The sequence below is a fragment of the Anser anser genome, assembly GCF_964211835.1.
Source record: "Anser anser genome assembly, chromosome: 2".
In the NCBI taxonomy this organism is placed as follows: Eukaryota; Metazoa; Chordata; class Aves; order Anseriformes; family Anatidae; genus Anser; species Anser anser.
In genome coordinates, this window is record NC_139721.1 from 73,460,467 (window position 1) to 73,482,666 (window position 22,200).

Below are 22,200 nucleotides of genomic sequence, written 5' to 3' on the forward strand. Positions count from 1 at the left end.
TATCGTTACCTTGTTTTTCAAACAGGACTTGGGCATAACGTGGCCTGGGCTAAATTTTAAGTGCTAAAAGTGGAATTCACCTCTTTGGCTTTGGCGTAGTAAATCTATGAATAGGAAGCTATGACCTATGTTTGCCTCCCTTTCCTCCTCTGCTCTAGCAGAAATATTGACACCAGGTTCCAGGAAAGCACAAGACAGCCTTACGTATGGATATCAGGATTTATACCAAAGTATCTATTTGATATAAATTTGTCAATTAACAGACCTTTACAAACATTTTTATTTTTATTTTTTTTTAAGAAGTGTTTATGACATGGGACTCTCTTTGTTTTGTCATGCAAAAAAATGTTTTACAACTTTTCATTGCAAGTTGTATCTACAGAATCAAGTTTATCACTAGCATAAGAAGCATGTTCGACTTCACTGTCTTCAATGCACTTTCATCTGCTTGCATTAGCAGGTAACTTAGGAGCCCACATTAGAAGCCCACATTAGAAATCAAAAGATGGGTGGGCAGCTCACCAAAGCTGTCTTACTCACAAACAGTGAATACGTGTAGCTCTCATTTATAGCAGGAAATGGACCAGCACCTAGGTGATACCAGATCTTTGTGTTTAGGAATCCAAAGAGCTTCAAAGTTTGCTCCCTTACTGAAAGAGCTCCCAAGTTCCCACCAAAAATATATATAACCATTTCTTGAAGTCTTTTCAGGCACAGAACTCAAACCTGTGTGTTTTCCTCTTCACAATTCAAATACCAGATCACAGATAAAGCTACTCTAATGTTTTGGAAAAAGAATCAAATGTTGCAGTCATAAGCTATTGAGCTAATTAATAATAAACACACACTAAAGCTGAAAGGCTATGCTGATTTTGTTTTAAAAAAAGGAAGCACCTTACTGACCACGATCACACAAAAGTTTTGGATTTAAATTAGCCAGTATTTGTCCAGATTTTGCAGCATCCTGAGCCCAAAAGAAAATTTACACTTGACTGATTTCCCTCCTTGCAACTCTCTGCAACACAACTTGTGCTATGTCTTAAGTATATGTCAGAGAAGGTCCCATGAATCACTGAGGCACTGCTTCGCTTACTCCAAATGTAAACTACAGCTGGAAATGAATTTGGGATCTTTTAGGATTCTGTGTGTAAATAGGATAAAGTCATTGCAAGGTCAAGATTTTCCAATCTATCAGAATACAGCAAATTAATTACTTGCAAGTCTTAGTTTATTATTTCATCTCCTGCTTTATGATGCAAATTCAAAAGTAAACCTTTCTGGGAAAATGAATGTTTAGCATTTATGCAATGCATTATCAATCCAAACAAATATATAAGCACATCAGTCCTTCTACAAACCCTACTGTCTTAAGGCCAACGAAATAATTCAATGAGATGACCTAATCCAATGCCAAAGACTAACTATTATGTTTTCTTCTTTGTTTACCAGCTATGTAGTTACTGACTTCTCTGCAAAAAGATGTGCTTGACACTCAGCCCAGTGGCATTACGGTATGGACATGAAGTCACCAATTTAGTCATTTGTGGAGTTCGTTTGGACTTATATCAGCACACCTAAACTCAGAGCTGTCCTTCCATCTATATGTAGCTCTACTTCTGGTGCTGCAAGGAGTACATAAATGCACAGCACGTCCTGTTGCATGTTTCCTACTTGTAGGTGTAGCCTTTGAGTAAACAGAAAGGTCCCTGAAGGAACAATTCTGTTCTGCGTACACTCTTCGAGCGCACGCACGATTTTCCACAAAGCCTTAGAGCAGAGAACAGGAGCTTTTGAGAAGTTTGGAGGGGAGTGAGAACTTTGTGCTGAGGACCTGTGTTCTGCAGGTGCCTTTGAAAGCACAGAATGAGCGTGGAACACGCACTCTCCAGCTGCGCTAGCTCTGGGTTAACTGTGATAAAACAAAAGAGCAACCTGGCCAACCCCAGCCTTGCTTCCACAGCCCCGGTGCGGAAATGGCCGATTTCGCAACCCCAACTTGTGCAAGCAGCCTGGCAGCAGGAAAAGGGACCGCTTGCACAGGTCGCTGGAGCGGCTGGCCCTGGCTGAGTGCTCGTGTGAGAGCGTGTCTCCTCTTTGTGGTCTCTGACGCGTCTCATTGGCTCCTAGTCATGTAGGCCATGGCTTTGGCAAACAAAATCCAAAACAGCAAGCAAAAACGTAAAACCCCAACCCACTTTACAGCCTAAACTGAAGCAAAGCACCGAAGACGGGTCCTAGATTCAACCTCCCATGGCAGGTGAAGAAGTTGAATAAATAAGTAAATAAAGCAAAACCAGGCTGCAGCCTGGAAAACACAGCACCAGCTGAACACCTATAGCACACAGTGTACCCCGTGGGAGAATTTGCACATTAACAACAGGTGATAAGGGCTATATACACTGCGTCATCAGCCTTTTTGTTTTTTAAGCTGGGAGTTGCATCTACCTACAGACCTGTAATACAGCTGCATTTCTCATTGCATGGCCAGATGGCCTTGAAACAAGCCCCTTTGATCCACTGGAGTTGATGGGTTTGAAGTGATAACCAAGAGAGAGGATGCACAAGGACAGCCCTGTAGAAGTATTTAATCTTGAGCTTCTTTTTTTTTTTAAAAAAAAAAAAAAAAGAAATAATGTAACTTTTTTTTCCATAGACTTTTACCTTCACATATGACTTTTACCTACTACAAATGACTGAGCACAAAACAGGAAGGCTGTCAAATGTGGGTAAAAAGTAGTATGTATTGCACAACCAGTGGAAATACTTGAAGAAAATTGCTAGAATCCTACAAACTAGTTTTAATTAAAAGTGTTCAATATCTCAGCAAGCAGCTGATAATTAGCTTTATTATTGTAATTTAATATGCTAGACTTCACAATCTCTGTGAATGACTCTACTTTAGAACCATTTTAATTCTATTTTTAATTTCCGCCTCATCACACTGCTCAATGTAAATAATAACTACAAAGATGGGGGGTGGTCCTTTTCTGAAAACTAAAAACAGAGAATCACAATTAGCACTTCAGTGTCCTTCCAATGCTGTTTTAAAAACACCCCCCAGGTCTTTTAAAAGATTGCATTAAAAATAAAAAAGGTTAAAACCAAGTGGATCATTTTTTCTCCCTTTATTCTTCTCCCTCTCCATTAATTCCATATTCAGAGTTTTCTATGAAGTCTAGGGAGATGTTTAGTTTATTCAATCACTTCTCCATTCCTGCCTAGTGTAAATTCTGGTTAACTACACGAACTGACAATACAATTATAAGCATACAGTCAAATTTCAATGGAGAGCTCCTGTCTGCAAAATGAAGGAAGCTCTGTAATTCAACACACAAGATTAAGAAAAGAACTCTGCTAACAGTACAGATTTGAAACATTTGTATGTCTGGCACATGTAAAATTAATTTCCATGTTAGTGAACAATTGTGAGGGTGTAAAAAAAGTTGTCTCAGAGATCCTACATAATTCTCAGTTGTTTGGGAATTCTTTGTACAAGCACTGACAAATGATAAAGAGTGTATCTTGTATGCATGTATGTGTTTTCCATATGTACTCCTTCTAACATTCTACTGTACTGACCCATATTTTTGTAACAATTTGTAGTTAAAGGGGATTTTTAAAAGGTCTTTTAGTGACTGTGTGCAAATGGCTGGACTCGAAATCCTTGCAAATATGAAAAAGGTTCTTCCTTCTAGTTTTTGAACTGTAACCAATCATTAAAATTAGTTGCACAATATGAGAAAAATATGAAGGTAATTTTCCTAATTAAGGCCACGTTTTATTAACTCATTAAACTCTGTCACCTTTTTGCTTGATTTTTAGTGAAGAAAAGAGAAATAAATTTGCCATGACAGGGAAAATGCACACATTTCCATCATACAAATAAACTGACTAAAAAAGGTGAGATGTGTAAATTGAGGCACTCAATCTAAGAACACTGCACATTTTCCAGTGACCAAACGGAGCTCTTGGATATTCTTCCAGAGCTCTCACTCGAAAGAAAGCAAGTAGCAGATGCAAAACTGAACTTTTTGTATTCATGTATATACATACGTACGGCTTAAAAGCAGAGGATGTCTTTAGCAATGCATATCTAAATATGCAACTGAGAAAAAATAAAAGGGCCTCTTTATGTCTCGAATTGTTATTGCCAAGTATCCCCAACAATATATCAGTAGTCGATTTGTCCAAATTATAGGAGGTTTCAATAACTCTGCTTCACGATCTCAGAATTGCTTCCTAATTTCTCTCCAAACTGTTCAAGCTGTTACGGATTATTAAAGGACATTATCAGCCTGAATAAGCATATTAAAGATCTGTGTGATTTTTTTTTTTCCAAATAAACCTAAAAATAACTCCTAAAATTACTATAATTGAAATGAATTAGCAAGTTTCTCCACACTACATTTTTCAGTTAACTCATTTTGCTTTTGCAAATATTTTGGACCCAATCCACTACTGACAATTCCAGCTTTATATTGCAATTACTCCACTGTTCTCAGTGAGTTGACACAAGCAGAAAAATGAAGCAATGCAGCAGGGAATCAAACCTATCATACAGAACAAGTTTTTCTTTTACTGAGAAAGCTAGAGCAACTGGGATCAGAAGAAGAAATTTAAATCATTCGGATGTAATATATTTCAAAATAAGCTAAAGAAGTAGTAGACACTTCCCATATTAAAAAAAAAAAAAAAAAAAAAAAAAGACAATTCCAGTGTGAATGCTCTTCAAAACTGCAATCTGAGCCCTTTGAGGCATTTATACCAGAAGCACAAGTGTGCCATGAAGGTCCCAAACCTGCATTGTCCCATCCACGTGAATTTTCAGTGGTACAAATAAAGTTAAGAACATGCATGTATCTTTCCAGGACTAGGACCTACCTTTGCAGTCACCACACTGCCTTGGCAGTGACCTGCCCAGTGCAAAAAACCTGCAGCCTCTTCTTGTCCACGAGCTTAAAGCATCAAGGAAGGTGGGTCTTAAAGGAAAAGGGTGAGGCAAACGTTGTTGGGTTTTTAATAAAGATTCATCACAGCACAGCCTCTGGGGCTATCATAATGCTGTTTAAGTTTAGGGAGCAAACAAAACTCTTGCTGACTCCGAGCTGATGTTATGTTTATGTATAGATTACAGTCTTAGGGACAACGCACCGTGGCTGACCTTGGAAGCAGGGAGTTTCCCAGCTGAAGTCAGTTTTGCTGGATAGCCACTAGGGAGGTGAAACTTGTGCAGCCTCCTTGGATGAGTGGAAGGTACTTAAAGTAGCCTCCTGTTTAAAAACTGACATAAAACCGAGAAGTCCAAGGCTGCCTGTCTTGCTTCGGATGGAATTCAAACTTTTCTCTAAATGCTGTAGCTCTCCAACTTGAAAATAGATAAAAAAATATATATAAATCTTTGGATTAAAGAAAAAATGCCAGTGAGGAGTAAATTTTTCTTCTTTTGACTCCTGCGTTGTGTGGCAGGCATTAAAAAAAAAATAAAAATCCCAAAGAATCATATTCCCAGAAAAACTGAAAAGAGTCCTCACCTCACACTGTTCAACTGATACAATAGATTCCTGGTATTCTTCCGAATGTATCTAGCAAACGCATTTAACCATCTGATGTTTTTCCAGCAGTGCAACCTCCTCCACTCCCCCTTCTTTTTTGATTCTGTGAAGAAAACGTTCCCAAACCTTTCATCTGGGTGATCTTATACTTCCTAGAAAAGTGGGGTTTGTCGATTTGAAAGGGGAATTCCATGGGAGTCCATTACAATGTCGGCAACATATCCCTCTCTACACGCATAAAGATGACAACTTTTTCTAAAGACCCCATTGTTGCTACACTGCATTTTACTACTTTATTATGTTTTCTTTGGTCTAATTCTATTACTTTTAATAATAGTAGAACATAATGACTGGTCAAAATGTAATCAAGTACATATGTGAATCTTGACTGTAAAACAATAAAATCCACTGTGGACCCAGCTCTTTTTACACATAAAACATATAAATAAAATCCCACAAGTCCTCGGTGGAAGTTTTTCCTGACGAGGAGCCACACAATTAGGCTGTGATCCATGACTTTTGATATCCTCTGGACTTTAAGAAAAAAAAAAGCTGCCAAAAATGATCTGCCAGATCTAGCATACAATTCATTATGCCCTTCCTCATTTTCTGTTGCTTAAATACAAACTGGACGCATTTCCTTGTTTTCTGTAAGGTTGCACTGTTAGTGTGAGAAGTACCTAAGCTCAAATAAAATGTCTGGAATTTTTTTTGGCTTTGTTTTGCAGTTATCTAATTTTAACTATGAGAAACAAGTTTTGTATTGTTGTAAAACTCTGTGGATTGATTCTGCACTTACATTTCTGCATAGCTATGTGGTGGAAGTGGCAAGCAAACCAGATTTTCGGTATTAACCTCCACAAGGGAAAGAAAAACTGCTACGGTAACGGAGGGATGGAGACTATCACCTTTTTATTGCGCGCTGCATGTAACACAAATGACAAAGGCATCATTCGTGCTTGCATAATGGGACATGCCACCAGACTATTCCCAGAGCGAGCACGGGCAGCCAGGAGTGCAGGTGGGAAGTCACAGGTGTACGACCGGCTTCTCTCCGCTGCCACCCCTGCGCGTGTGACCTACAAAAACCCGTAAGCTCATGATGCTCACGGGGACTTGGGCAGCCAGCCTGAGATGTCCTCGGCCCGGACAAACGATGTGTATAGGAGCAATGCCTAAGCTCCTCCAAGTTATCGTGGACACAAAGGGCAAGGAGATAAGCTAGCCCCATGCCCTGTCTTCCCATCACTGTGTTGGGTCAGAGAGATCCGTGATCACTCGTTCCTCACCGGGGTCCACAGGTCCTTCTGGGCTGAGTTAGGACAGTAACAAAATCCAACGTTATGCCTCTGCCTGCCTGCTACTTCCCCTGGAAGTCATACCCAGAAGGTGGGTGACTCTCGCGGATAAACAGAGAGCATTAGCTTTGAAACCCTGGCTCCTGAGGATGACCAGCACTGGGCTGCCACCGACCTCTGTATGGATCGCTTGGATATTCTCAGTGGATAAGCCTGGTTTCTCCTGGCTTTTTATCTTAAATTCACCTCCTCTTAAGGCACATCATTTCTATTTCTTATTGTTTTTAGACTTGCAGTATATTGAGTTCTGGGTTTAGGTTAATGTACTCACCCTATCTCCCCCCCCCCCCCCAAACATATGGATAGTCACCAATTTTAATATTTGTGAGAAAATCTTTAGGGTTTTAGGGTTGGAAGCAAGTCTGGGATAATTGAAACATGAACTAAGGAAAGTGCAGAGCTCTGCAGTATTTTGGACGCTTCCCCATGCAGTTCTGCTAAGGACAGCTATCATTTTAAGAGTACTTGCACATGGTCTACGCTTGGTTTCTCATGTCCACATGCAGCAGTTTCAAAGGCTTTGATACAGCAATAAGGCAAAAAGCCCATCATACTGCAGCTTGGAAGAGCTTTGTTCAGAATTGAGGTGTCCTTTGGGGTGGGTGGGCAGGGAGGAAAGGAGCAAGTGGGGATATATTGCAGTCTCAGCAGTATAGTTCCACTCAGTTTTAAAACAAACATTTATGAGTTAAAAATCAAAGGAAAGCTTGTCATTATTAAAAAGAGTCTTCTACGTGGGAGAGATGACACCTTTTGGAAAAGGCACATAGGATGAACTACTGTTTGCTACTGTTATATTAACCCATGAAGAGGAATATTGGGCCTTTGCATGGTAACTTAAATCTATTTTCACTTTTTTTTGTCTTAAATTTTCTCTCATTAGAGAATAGAAGAAGAGTAAGTATAAATAAAATTAGTTAAGGGTAAAACTGTGATCTGTGAAATTCAGAAGAAACTACCCTTTCATATAAGCAAGGCACTCCATCCTCAAATTTCTCAATTTCAGGAAAACTCCCAGCCCCTTAAACTATGTGATTCAACAGCAAGGCGAGAGCAGCGCAGCAAGCTGGTCACAACATCCGCCTGTAGAGGTGATTCAGATAAAGTCTTTCAAAGTATTTGGAAGGATTCTCACTGCAATATATTAACAGTTTTCACTACATTTCAATGATCATTTATGTTTAACAGACAGACATACTATTTGGTACTCCCTTGTTCACGCGAGTAACTACTGATGTGAGCAGTCAACTGAAAGCTAGCAGAGTGCGTCTTTTAAAGGATTTGACCCTTACAATGCACTGCAGCCTTTAATTTTAAAACTGGGTTATTAAAGTCTAGCAAATGGGTTGTAAAGGTGAAGGCATGAATTATAATCAGGATTAGATACCTTTTTGTTTTGAACTGCTGGACAATAAATGCATATGCACACAACCTCTGTGGCGTCTACTTATTGAAAAGAAAACTATCTGGTCAGGAAGGTCTCTCCTTCTAACTTCTTATCCTTGCACAAAATCCTGTGAAAATGCTATTTGCGCTTCTATGTGTAAGAAGACCTAATGTAAGGAAGAGAAAAAAGAGAAGAAAAGAAAAAAGACAGAAAAAAAAGAAAGAAAAAAGAAAAGAAAAAAGAAAAAAGAAAAAAGAAAAAAAAAGAAAAAGAAAAAGAAAAAGAAAAAGAAAAAGAAAAAGAAAAAGAAAAAGAAAAAGAAAAAGAAAAAGAAAAAGAAAAAGAAAAAGAAAAAGAAAAAGAAAAAGAAAAAGAAAAAGAAAAAGAAAAAGAAAAAGAAAAAAAAAGAAAAAGAAAAAGAAAAAGAAAAAGAAAAAGAAAAAGAAAAAGAAAAAGAAAAAGAAAAAGAAAAAGAAAAAGAAAAAGAAAAAGAAAAAGAAAAAGAAAAAGAAAAAGAAAAACCAACACTACCGTCCTTTACAGTCATTCACAGAGTTGAAGCTAGTGGCCATGCTAGTCCAGGAACTGTTGCATTCCACAAAACATCCCTTTCCTGAGAACACTTGCAAACCTAAGGCACAAATGTTTCCCGACACAGTACTCTCGCCATCCCAACATGTAAGAACCGTGGGCGCAGAGCGCCTGGCAGCGCTACCCTACCTTCTGGACCACGGCAGGAAAGTAATCCAAGAAGCAGTCCGTCTCTTGAGGCGCAAAATTAAAAGTTTCCTCGGAAGCAAGTGCCGCGGCGGACAGGGCTCGCACACCGGGTGCCCGCGCGCATCTTCTCCGGCAGCGCCGGCAGAGCGGGATGGGGGGGGGGGGGGGGGGACACCCCGCGGCGGAGCCCCCCGGCTGGGTGACAAGGGACAAAACTTGTGGCAGTCAGCGGCTCCCCCGGCAGCTGCGCTTCCCTGAAACGCCCCGCTAATTTGGCAGGTCCCCGGGATGAGGCTGCCGGAGCAGAGCCACGGGGGCTGAAAGGCGGGGAGAGGGGAGAGGATGGGGTGATGATGGGAGATGGTGGGAGATGGAGATGGGGAGATGATGGGAGATGGGGAGGTGATGGGAGATGATGGGAGATGATGGGAACAGGGGCACCTCCGCTCGGCTCCGTGAAGGCAGCGCTCCCGGAGCCAGCGCCTCCGCTCCCCGACGGCGTTTTAAGCCAAAAAAAGAAAAAAAAAAAAAAAACCAAAAAAAAAACGGGATGGGGGAGGCAAGGAAGGAAAGCGGAGGGAGGGAGGGAGGACAGACGGACGGACGGACGGACCTGCCTACCGCTGGCCCCCAGCCTCCACCCCCCCGCCTTCACCCTCCCACCAACTTCTCCCCGGCACCTTTGGGGTCCCCGCTCCCCCCGGCCGGGTCGGGGCTGCGGGAGGCAGCGGGGAGTGACTCCGGCGCCGGATCCGAAGTAACTCACCGAAAAGCGGTGCGAGAGCCGGGCGCCGCGATGCAGACCCTGCAGGGCGCTCGGGGGGCACGGCGAGCCCGGGGGAAGCGGCTCACATGCTCGGCGGCTGAGCGCAGTTAGCGGCCGTGCAGGATCGGGCCCTCGTTTTGGCCGTGCCTCAGTTCCTCATCTGCGAGAAGAGGACAATAATACTTCCTTTCTCACATCCTATCCTCATCTGCGCTCTCATGGTACAGAACCCATCGGCGTGTGGGTAACTACGCGTGTGAGTAACCTCGGTGACTTGCAAGGGACAGGTCGGAGACGCAAAGTGAGGCAGCGTGTAAGCATCTGAAAGATGAGGGCCCTGTAATGTAAGCTTCTCCTAACAGCTCCCTTACTAAAATTTTATACTGTGTGACAAAATAAGGTCTCCAACGCAAAGCCGGGCTGCTTTCAGGACAGCAGCGGCAGGGCTGCACCTGGGGGTTTACCGCAAGCACTCCTTCCCCCTAGGAAGCTCTGCAGACACCACTGCCGTGTGTGCACGGAGCGGGTGATACCTGGGTGCACTCCAGGAGAGCCAGGTATGCTCGGGTGCTTCTGAGTTTTATAAGCAGTGGTTTTCCTCAGTGCATGTTGGCCAAAACGCAGAGCCCTCCTTTTGTCACCGCTCGTGAGCACACCTTACGGGTCTCACCGGGTCTAAACCCAGAGCCAAATTTTCCTCTTATTTATTCCAGAAGACCCCCACATGTTTCAGCAGGTTTGCGTATAGGGAAACAGACATTTAAAAGGAAGAAAGAAAGAAACATACAAATTCAGGAAAAGGTGCCACCGTGCCCTAAGCAGTTAGTACCTTTCTCCAGGAAATCCAGGGGGCTCTGCCTCAGCGAGATTGGGGAACACGGGCAAGGAGAACTTGGCTGACCGCCCTCTTGGAAAGTGGAAGCTGGTTAACTCGAGGACGCGGCAGCTTTCCCCAGATGCACGTGTCCTGCCCGGATATTCTGAAGTGGAAGGGCTGACATCTCGCAGGAGAGCCGTGCTTTCAGAAGCTGTTTGAGGCTTTTCTGCCTTCCAGCTCCCACAGAGCCCGCAGGTCAGCGGTTCTGAGCCTGCCCCAGCTGATGGGGGGAAGCCGATTCGGCACGCACTCTTAAAGGCAGATTTCACACTACACAAGCCACAATTTCTCGTTAAGCGTTTGATAAGAGTATTTAAGGTCAGAATCAAGTTGCTGGACACAGGCGAGCTGATCCTGCTGAATTTATATCTTGTGAGATGTCTAGCATCTTCCGCACGTCGCTGCGCTGAGGTTTGTTATCGGCTCATAGGAGCCCTCGGGACTCAGAAGATCTTGTGAGGATCCCTTTATGGCTGAAGCCCATGGGAGTTAACAGCTGCTGGCAGGCTCCTTGCAGGGACAGCAGCAGTGGATGCCTGAGGAGAACCACAATGTCCCAGTGATGCCAGTTCAAGCAGGTCTGCTAAGCTGTAGGTGCAGACATATACTCAGACCCTTGCCTTAGGAGCCAGTCATCTTTCCTGCGGTCCTTTTTCCTGCAGTATTTCCACTGACATCACTGGGAATTTTGTATGAGCCAAAGCGGGTTGCAAAAGATATAAGGTAGGGCAATGCACAGGGAAAAGGACAACTGGCCTTACAGTCATCTAATGTGTTACCAGCTAAAACTTCTCAGACCAAACCTACTACAGATATTTTCCCATTGCTATCAGTTCTGTTGTGGGAAGCATCTAACATGGTTGTACAGTCAAAGCTTTTCTTCAGATTCTTTCCTAATAACAAACAGTAATTTTTATTGCAGGAGGTACAATGTTTCTATTGAAGTGTATTACCATTCTCCATCCATTGCTTTCTTATAGCAGTCTTACCAAACAGTCCTCAAAATGGACAGTGTGTTGCATTCATGCTTCTTCAGTCCACTGTCAGGCCAATGACGAGGAGGAGGAAGCAGAAAAATAAACCAGAGAAGTGTTATAAACAGAGAATCAGCAGAGAAGCTTTATGCACAGATCATTCACATTCTTTACAACAACTGGAATGCAGCGGACAGGTGCTCCTGCTCCTGTTGCTGCTCCACTGCAAGATTTATGTTCCAGCCCTAATTTTTCAGAGGATGGCCTGGGCACAATGTCCATGGGATTTGCTTGTGGGATTGTAAATTTGTTGTGTGAGTAGTTCTCGTTCAGTTCGGAAAACAGAAATTCTGGTCAATATGAGGATGGTGAAGGTTTATCACCTGAAAGGTGCTAAATTTCCGGAGGCACAAATGGGTAATGGATGGTGATTTTTACAGTCAGAAATCTCCCCCAAACAATGAATTCTACGGTAACACTAAGTGTGACCAGCTTTGTTCCACAATCTTTACTGTACGTAGTGCCCAGAGGCTCTAGTTAATAGGTGTCACTGTTTCCATTCCGCATAATGTCTAACATTTCATGGATCTTCCTTTGTTTATAGATTTTTGATCCATTATACCACAGTCTCATATTTTTTGAGTTCAGCAAAGTACTCCTTCACCTTTTAGCAAAGCTGTAATGCTTTTACCTCACTAGCATCTCAAAGGTCCATGATTTCCTCTCCTTACACACCAGGGGAAATACCACCTCTGCTACTAACACGTAAATATGAAGTGTCAGAACCAAAGTCTTCTTCCTTTTGCATTAATTTGATTGTGTCATTTTCCTCCTTGCATTGCTATGCCGATTCCTCACTGTATTGCTTACTCACCTTGCTCTTAAGCCACCTTATATTGGATTCCACCTGTCCTTTTCTTGATCTGTCCCATCATTCTGGTTTTATTATGTACATATAGGCATTTTGGGCAATTGCCTCTAGGCTTTTTTCCACAAAACCTGTTCTTCACTGACTTCCTAAACTCAGCTACAAGTCCCTGTCTCTGTATTTTCCACTGACTTCTACCGTAACGATTTTTTTGAATCATCTGTCTACAATTAGAAAGTCCCCCTACTGTTGTACCTGGGCTTCTCTTTCAATTCGTTCTCTTCAAGCTTCTCATCTAGAGGACAGAGGAACTCTTAGTGCCTTATGGACACCACCACAAACACAGAATAAATAATTGTTGCAATAACGCAAGGGAAATGTGGATGACAGTTGATCAGATAGGTGAGATTTTAATCTGCATGAATTAGAAGGTGAAAAGAGAGAAAAATTAACACTTTGTCATCACTGGCCTTGTTAAATTCTTTCCATTTTAAGAATATGATATGCTAATAAATGAGTTTTTCTATTTTAAAAAAGGTTGAAGAATGTGTTACAGCAAGGGAATGTACCAGGCTAAATATGACTGCACACATATTCTGGCGTCAAGGACAGCTACATGTTGTATGACTGCTGAGTGAATGAATGAAGTGGAACCATGAAGTTGAATGATGTTTGCTGTTCAGCAGAGAGTCTCATGTTTACATACATTTACGATTGTACTGGAATTAAATGCTTTATGTGTGTACACATGCACACACACACACAGAACACTTGAGAGGGAGCATACACAGGACATCATCGGCTCCACACATTGTATCACACCACTGGTTGAAAGGCTTTCTCTCTAAAACTTGCTGCTTGTAGTCACATCTGGACCACAGTTAACACAGACCCAGTACCTCTCTTCAAACTCCCACTAGCATCCAGCCTGTTTTCTTCTCCTTTTACAGGCCGAACTCTGGCATTTCCATGCAGAACAGCCTGGGCAAGTTGAACAGCCTGTCTCTGGAACAAGTGGCCAGTGGGCCTGTCTATGGTGGAGATAGGAGCCAAACACAGCACCACTCCATTTCCTCAGACAGGCACTCAGGAATTACGGCTGGCTACATCCAGGTAGTACCCAGAGGCACTGGTTAACAGGTGTCGCTTTCCTACATTCTGTTCCAAGGAATTTGCTGTCTTCTCAGGCAATGTGAACTACCTAGCCTATCTAGCAAAATGGGACATCCTCACTTACAGTCACCCTCGATTACATTCCTACCAGTCCTGCCAGGGACTTGCTTACAGCTCTAATACCCGCGTGCTGGGGCAAGAGAGGAGGACTTGATTTACTTATACAGTAAGAAAGTGCTGACTCCAGAAGTAGAAGCAGTCGGCAATACTGTTACCAACAGCAATCTCAGCTAGGATACAGGTGAAGAGTTGCCCAAACCACTCTTACTGCTTCAAAGTTACTCTGCATATAAAGCCATGGCACGTAGGGTTTAATCTAATGTAACTGAAACCAAAATTCTGACTCTCTGTTCTGAAATGCCCCCTATGGCCTATGGAAAAAAAAAAAAAAAGAAGAAAAAAAAGTTTTCCCGCTTCAGCTATTTTTAATGATAGATCAAGTTTATACTTCTTTTCTGTAGTTCATTTTACATAGAATATACAAACAATTCTACTTACAGTTTCACCTGGAGACAGCTACTGAACCTGAGTAGCTGCCAGGGTTAAAAGTGAGATTTCCAAGGTTAAAAGTGAGAACAGAAATGCCTTAGAACAGGACTGCAATCATTCCTGTACTAATACGTATCAGCTCCGTTTCCAGAAGTCTGTGACCCGACATGAAGGAAAACATGCCCCATCCAGTGCAGAGCGACAAAGATGATTAAAAGCTGGAGAATCTTTCACACAAGGAGAAGCTGGGAGCGCTGGGTCTGTTCAGCCTGGAGCAGAGGAGGCTCAGGGGGAAACTCATCAGTGAGTGCAAATACCTTAAAGGAGGGCGCAAAGGAGACAGAGCCAGGTTCTCCTCAGTGGTGCTCACTGACAGGACAAGAAGCAATGGGCACAGAAAATTTGGCCTAAACACAAGACAATATATTTATTCATTTTTATTTTTTTACTGTGAAGGTGGTCAAACACTGGAACAGGTTTACCAGAGAGGTTGTGGAGTCTCCATCCGCAGAGATATACAAAACCCAGCTGTACGTGATCCAGGGCAACCTGCTCTAGCTGAACAGGGGTGGTCAGACTAGATGATCTCAAGAGCTTCAATGATTCTGTGGTTACAAAAGGGCAATCACCTGCTTTCCAGAGATCACTAAGCCTATGTATAAATTTTAGAAAAGAAATGACTTATCATGTTAGGTCTGCTGTTACCGATCCCTTCCAAACCTGTGAATTCTTAAAGTATAGCTATAGCTGAACTTCAGTTAAAATTTCTTAAGTCATTGTCCTTTTTCAAAGGAGGTATAAAACATACACAAAAGGGGCTAAGAGGGATTATCACACTGCCTTTGCATTATCCACTGCATCTGATGTTCAACTAATTTGTTATTTTTTTTCCCATGTATATTGTATCATGGAAGATGATGCAGGCGCTCTGGTTTTCTGTCTACAACCATATACAGTGGAAGATCACAGTGGCTACAGTGGCTAGGGACGATGGTACCCAGGCAGAGATGAAGACGACCCTGAGCTTAGTCAGACTCTCAATCTATTCCAAGATCCACATTGTTCATCAGGCATTTCTTCAGTAACAGAGTTGTAAAAGAGTTTGCAACTGTTTCTCTTGAGAGACTGCTGACAAAATTTAATCCTACCTGAGAAATTAGCTGGAAGTAGGAAAAAGATAAAGGTCCATTTTTTTGTATTGCTTTAATCTTGATTTAATAAGGAAGATATTGGAAATTCAGAATGATAGTTGACTGGCAAATGGAGAGTTCATCCTCTTCCTCAATTACTTTTATGATTACTACCTAAAAATTCATATGGACAGATTTAAAAACTTAAAAGTATATAGCTGTTGGATTTTCTGACAATTGTGAAATGAGACAAGCCTACTGTCATTTCATTGCTGTCTAGTAAGGAGCAGGCAGACAGCAATGGAAAGTTGCGTTAATGAACAAATGTATTGGCCATAGAGGTTTGCTTTTTCATTGTTATTTTTTAAATCCATCTCTTAGAATCTCCTGGCTATGTCTTTGCATCACAAAATTCTAATGAAGTCAGATTAGGAAGATCCAAAAACACATTGTGTTTGACTTCTAGAAAGAGTAAACTAATGGGATTGCTAGTACTTGAAGGATTGATCCAACTTTACTGATGAAGAAAGCCTCAATATCAAATCCTGATTGTTTCAAGTTAATTTATTACAGATTATTATTCAGTGAATCTCTCTGAACAGTTGCACTGCATGGTGGTTCAACACTCAGTTGCTTTTTTTGATTATATAAATCATGTAACACCACTTCCGAACTGCCTGAAAGTGGCAAGAATATCCATGTGTGAATCTAGTATTCATTCTGTGAGAGATCTGCTTTCACTGAACCTTTTTATTACTGAAGTTTAATTCAGGTTTACAACAGGCACACACGTTTGGCCCTAGGAAACAAAACTTGTGTCTATGAGGTCTGCCATCTTTTACAGGCCCCACTTGCTCAGAAGACTGTCCACTATGCTCCCTGTGTATAGTTAGTGAGGGATTATGGCTTTGGATCCTTGCAGCACAGATGTGCCAAATATCCTGAGTCTGGGGAAACAGACCCACCTTTGGGCCTTTCTGTTCCAAAGTATTTCAACATAGCTGAGAGTATACGTCTCCTCTCCTGGTTATCTTGTGTATAGCTAATGAAGACAGGTATGTGGTCAGACTGCCGTTGTGGTCAGACTGCCGTTGTGATCTCTATCACTTGTTGGAAACCTTTTTTTTTGTTTAATAGCAGTTAAAATTTTCTGTTAAGGGATCCAAGGGGGAGCTTTCTTCTATAACAAACAAGAGTGATAAGGAGAGCCCTAGAGATCGGTTTGCAAGCAAGAGGCTTGGACAGTGTTTGCTGTGCAGTTTTGGGTGAACCATAGCTCCCTGGAGAAAACGGCAATGTTAACACTTTCCTTATTTCACAAAGGGGTTCACAGGACACCACAAACATTTTGAAGAGTTCATGAAGCGTGTTAAAGTAGTCCATTATAAAGGCATGTCTACAAGGCAGGCTCAAGCTTCTCTGCTGTCATATTTTGCTGCCCACTGACCAGCCAGCTGTGAGCTGGAAGCCCATAGCCACATGGATGCCAGCCTGAGGACACCAATGTGGTTATCTGACTCTTGCTGTGCAGCTCCTTACCCCTGTGGATTCACGCCATACCTATTCCCTTCATCTAGGTTCACACTTGTCTGTTTGACAGGCAAGCAACCTTTTACAACTTGGGCTTCTAAAGAGCTGTACTTAGGATTATTTATATTTTTTGCACAACCTGAAAATAGGCAGGTACCACCCAGGGATTAGGACTCCATCATGTGGGACAGTGTGCAGACAACTCACAACCTATAGATCAGGCAAGTGAGAACCAAAAGCTGCGCACAGCTCAGGGGACTAGAGGAAAATGTGAGATATTATCAGGCAAACCAATAGGCCTGGGCTTGAAGTGCAATGTCACTGCAGTTGTTATCAAGTTTTCTAGGAATAACAGCTATGAACAGGTTCAAGGAATAAAATGAAGTAGCCTGGGTGGTACACACAGACACCTCCTTCCCACTCCCACAGGTAACCAGTGAGGAAAGAGAAAGTGCTGATTTGAAAAGAGAACAAGCAGGCTGCAGGGAGCAGTCAGGGATATAAGGGCTTCCAGGAGAAGTATGGGTAAGTAAAGAACATATTAAATTAACCTGAGGAGTGAGAGCCAGGAACAGATACAACCCCCCAGACCATGTGCTAAGGCAATGATGTTTCCAGCACTACGAATGGTTACGAGGAGGGCAAGACAGGCTTGGATCTGTCAAGAGCAAGAAATGAGGCAGAGGTGACTAAGACACAAGGCGATGAGAATTTACACATGAATTTCAGCTATGTGGAGGCTTAAGAAAGGCCCCACATGGGTGAAGTCGTGCAGAAAGGACCCACAGCTTTCAGACTTATTCTTTACAGGAGGAGACTGTAAAGGTGGTTTAAAGACAGTGCCATGTAATTTATTCCGCTCTGAAGCAACATGTATTATACATTTTTATTATGGAGTTGATCATGTCAAGAATAAATATTAACTGTGTAGCTGTCACAGCTTCTCTTTGTCCCAAGCCTGCCCCTTCCCTGGGTGTGTCCTTCATAGCAAGTGCCTCAGGAGACTCAAGATGGAGACGGGTGATATCGGGGTGAAATTAGCCATAAAGAAAACATTTAAATAAAAATGATTAACCCAGTGTTAGAGCTATTATGGGACAGAAAAGAAATGTCAGAGAAAAAAAATGTGTACTGCAACTGCCCCATTACTCCATAATTAGTTTATCTTTGTATAATTTATGGTTAGTTCTATGCCAATGAATTCCAGCAAGAAGAAACTCCTGGTTTATGACGAGGCTGAAAGAAATGAAGCAGTGATGCCCGGATTGCTCAGAGTGTTTAAAGGTATTCAGGGAACCTAGATGTGCTCTATCTTCGAAAATTAAAAGGAAACATTTCCTTTCCATACAAGCTGACATTGACATCAAACTAATTACAAGTTAGGCACCAAAATATCTTCACAGGTGTATACTTAAATTTCCAATTTTACCTTGGTACAGGTAAATACTGTTATAGGGCTTGGCAGAATTATAACAGTTTATATTAAATAATCAATCTGGTGGCTCTTGATAGGCATTAGCTGAGCTTAATGAAAAGTATTATTTATCTCAAGGGAGGTGAACAATTATTCTTTTTCTGGTCCTCTAACTCCTTCTTCCCTTTAGAGACTAATATTTGACTAGAAAAATAATCATTAAGAGAGTTTATACTGTTAGATGGAAATCTAGCCCAGTTACCTGACTTATTGACACAAACATGCAGTAATATGTATATATTGATGCCCTGAAGTGAATATCAAGAATTTTTGTCCTACAAGTTAAGTATTGATCAACATGTACAGTGTATTTTCCCTTTGGATCGATACGTCTGTTTGTTCTTAAATCAATAACTACTTATTGTTACATAGAGTAAAAGTTTGGCTTATAATTGGATAAAAGTAGGCATGTAGTAAATGAGAACATTTTTCTTGCTTCCCTCCAACAGTTGCAGGGCTCAGAGTTTTAAAAAAACCAACAGACTGAACATATAGAATGTTGTGTCTGAAGTTCAGAAAATACTATCACTCATAACTGCTGAGCTAACAGAGTAAACATCCACATATATGACCCAAGTTTCTAATCAGAGGACAATGGTGCTCTCTGAACTCAGCCAAAGCAGGCAATATTCCACTTACATCTCTCCGCTTTTTGGTTACTTTTAACTTATTGGAGTATTCTTTTGTGCATAAGTTAAAATAATAGGCATGAACATTCAAAGAATCATGGGATCTGCTCTATGATTATACATCTTTGCTCTCATGCTTCCTAACTGTTGCTTGATTGTGACTGATTTTGAAATAAGAGACATTTGAATTTGGCTATTATTTCAGAACCTCAGCATTTTCAGAACCCGGGAATTTTTGACTTTTATATCATTCCAAACGCATGCAGAAATCCCACATTCCAAATTTTATTTACTACAAAATATTTTCCTGCCACTTTGTTGTTCTTGTGTTTGCTGCTACAGCTTGTTAGTAAAAAGTGGTTGCTGCTACAGCTTGTTAGTAAAAACCACCACCACCAAACTCATCACTCGCAAGCTCCATCACATAAAATAAAATCCACAGTTCAGTTGAGGTAAACTAACCAGTTGTAAAAGTGCAAGTATGATCTACCCCAAGTGAGAATTTGGCCCAGTAGATCTCAGTCTGAAAAAAAATGTAATATTTAATGGAAGAGCACATAGGGAAACAGAGTCAAGAATACTGTTTAAATATACAAAAACTAACTAACACAAAAACTAGCTAACGAAACCTCTTATGTTTATTCTGCCAGCTTCTTCTTCTTCTTGTTCCATGAAGATTCAGGAAGATAAACATGTATTAGAAGCATTGCCACATTTTGCCATTTCTATAAATTAAAGAGCAGAAGTGCTTTACAGACGAAGTAATTTGAGATTATTAACTACATTAAGGAAGGGGAGTAAAAAGATTCTTGAACATACACACCATGTAATATACCTTATAAGTAAATGCATAACTAAGTAAAATAATCAAAAACTCTTTTTACTCTCTTAAGAACCGAAATTAAAGTTCTCATTTTTCTCCTATTACAGCAAAATGCAACCAAAGTGAGAAGCTGTCTGCTGAGTTTGGCTCTTGGGGGGAATGCTGGATTTTCAGTTTCCACTGCTGCCAGGTACACATGGTGTATGCATGCTGCTACAACACAATTTGTATTCCCTGAGTGAGTTTAGAACTGGATGGATTTTGCATAGTTTTGATAGACTGCTGCGTGGCAAATTAAGGTACTCTTGTTAGGACCAGTGCATTACTAAGCTGCAGCTTTTTGCCAGGAAGGAATTTTCAGACCATGTAAAGCAATGCCAGTGTACAGTGGCATACAATTACTAAATTCCTTAGGTCATTTTGGGGAAAATAGTCCCCACAATTTTCATAAGTTTGTTGGCTGGTTGTTTTTTTGTTTGTTTTACCAACAACGGGAAGCTGCTCCATGGAAGAGCTAAATATAACACATGCCTTCCAGCCCTTGCCAGATGCCTTATTGCCCAGACCACATTGCTTCCTGTGATCACTCTGTGATCACATAAAATTTTCTTGATTTGACACCTCTTCCCTGTTATACCTTGGGTTTTTGAGCTCTTAGGCTCTGCAGGACTAAGCAAACTGTGCGCCCAGTCTCCCACTGACCAGGCAGGTGGAGACAGAGTGGAGGGAAAGCTGGCTGCTTTGGCTGCTGCTGCTGCTGTTGCAGGAAGGGTTTAGGAAAAGGGAACCCCCCAGCAGTCTCCAGAGATGAGTGGGAAAACACTGAGGGAATCACATTTTCTGTATCTATTTGGATGGCTGCAAGTACTCGGCCACCTCCGTGTGTTGCTGTTTGGCCAAAGCACTGTAAGTTGCTTGCAGTGTAAGTGCGGTAACATTCCTCATATTGCACATATAATTTCACTGTTATTATATGAACAAAAAGGGTGAGGACTAACAGCTGACATTTATTGCACTTCACTGTGCTTTTCTAGTTCACAATTTACACAGATGTAACAACTGCAACTTGGCCCAACATGACCTCTACAATCCCAACAGCACCACTTTGTCTCCTTTGTGTCGTGCAACTCCCCTTCACCACTCCCACAGGCACAGGATTTTTTCAATTATTTTCCTCCAACACTTCCAGTTACCTCTGTAGCTCCATCCACCCTATCATCTCTTGATCTCCCTCACCCCCACTTTCACTCCCTTCTTTACTTTTCTGTACAAACTATCTACCCCATGGTTCCCATGCCAGTTCTGCAGTTCTCTCCCACCCTTGGCTTCCCTTGCCTGTCCAGCTACCTCCTACATTTCCCTTTCATATCTGAGCACGCTGAGCGTACTGTCTGCAAGCACTGATAACATTTCCTGTATTCCATTTGCACCCCAGAACATCTAATCTAGTTTCTGCACCTTTTACTCCCACTGAAATTAAGAACAGATGAACTTGGTCAGACCAAAGGATCCTCTAACCCAATATTCTGTCTTCCACAGTGGCCAAAACCAGATGAAGTGCTATCAGTATAGGCAAGGATACAGTGATATTCTTCCCACCACCCCCAGCTATTCTGGTCAAAATCTCTAATGATCATTTCCCAGCCAAGTTTCAGAGCCAGAACTTACTTATCCTTCTTGTTCTGTCTGCATCCTTTACATAAACTAGTTTTTCTTGATGACTTCAGAATCAGTGCTGATTCTTGGTTCTCCTCCTAGCTTCATCACACTTTTTGGAAGCCCCTCTTTCTCTGGCGATGCTACTGGTCTCAGTCCTAGGCCTCTTTTTTTTTTTTTTTTCCCCTCCCGAGTGTGAAGATGGAAGGTATTCTTGCAATTACAAGTTCAGCTACCAATTATTTCCATGTTGGTCATTGACAGACTACGTAAGGCTAGTAATTTTCTGTCCAAAATGAAATTTCAGCCTTGTCTAACATGTCTTTGTGGATATTTCTCTAAGCCCAAGTTCAACAGTGCCAAAACAGGTGTCATTCCTTCCTCTGAATCACAGTAGACAAAACCAGCATCCTGCCTCTTTACTCAGGCTGTCACCATGAAACCTCTCCCTCAACTCAAAACTCTCTTGTGTTTTTCACATTTAGACTACTGACAATCCTTGAAAACTCCTATTTTAGAACATCGCTAAAAAAGACCTTTGCTATACATCCAACTTATAAAACAGCTGAATTCAATCTCTCCCCTTGTATCTTGATTACTGCAATATTCTTTCTTCTAACCATGAGAAAAGACATCTAGGTTCGGTCATATTCGTTGAGAATATGGCTTCAGAGTTCATCATCCTTGCCCGCCCCGTTGACCAAATTAAATATTTTCCTAGATACCTCCACTAGCTATTCATTCTATCAATCAGTTAATAATAAATTAATAAATAAATAAACTTACTTTTTGTT

General features: G+C 41.6%; 1 protein-coding gene across 11 annotated transcripts in view; it reads right to left on the reverse strand.

Annotated features, from left to right (window-relative positions):
• IKZF1 (IKAROS family zinc finger 1) overlaps positions 1-10,634 on the reverse strand; it is a 73,844-nt gene extending 63,210 nt beyond the window's left edge. The window contains exons 1-2 of one of the 11 annotated variants that reach the window (XM_083822361.1): positions 10,613-10,630; positions 9,784-9,943 (exon numbers count right to left, since the gene is read on the reverse strand). The gene's annotated coding sequence lies outside the window, so the exon portion shown is untranslated. Of the gene's footprint in view, positions 1-4,881; positions 7,185-9,017; positions 9,213-9,783; positions 10,074-10,612 lie in introns of those variants that run through there. The other 10 variants (XM_083822362.1, XM_083822367.1, XM_083822364.1 and 7 more) reach the window with 10 other exon arrangements.
• Positions 10,635-22,200: the final 11,566 nt, after the last annotated feature.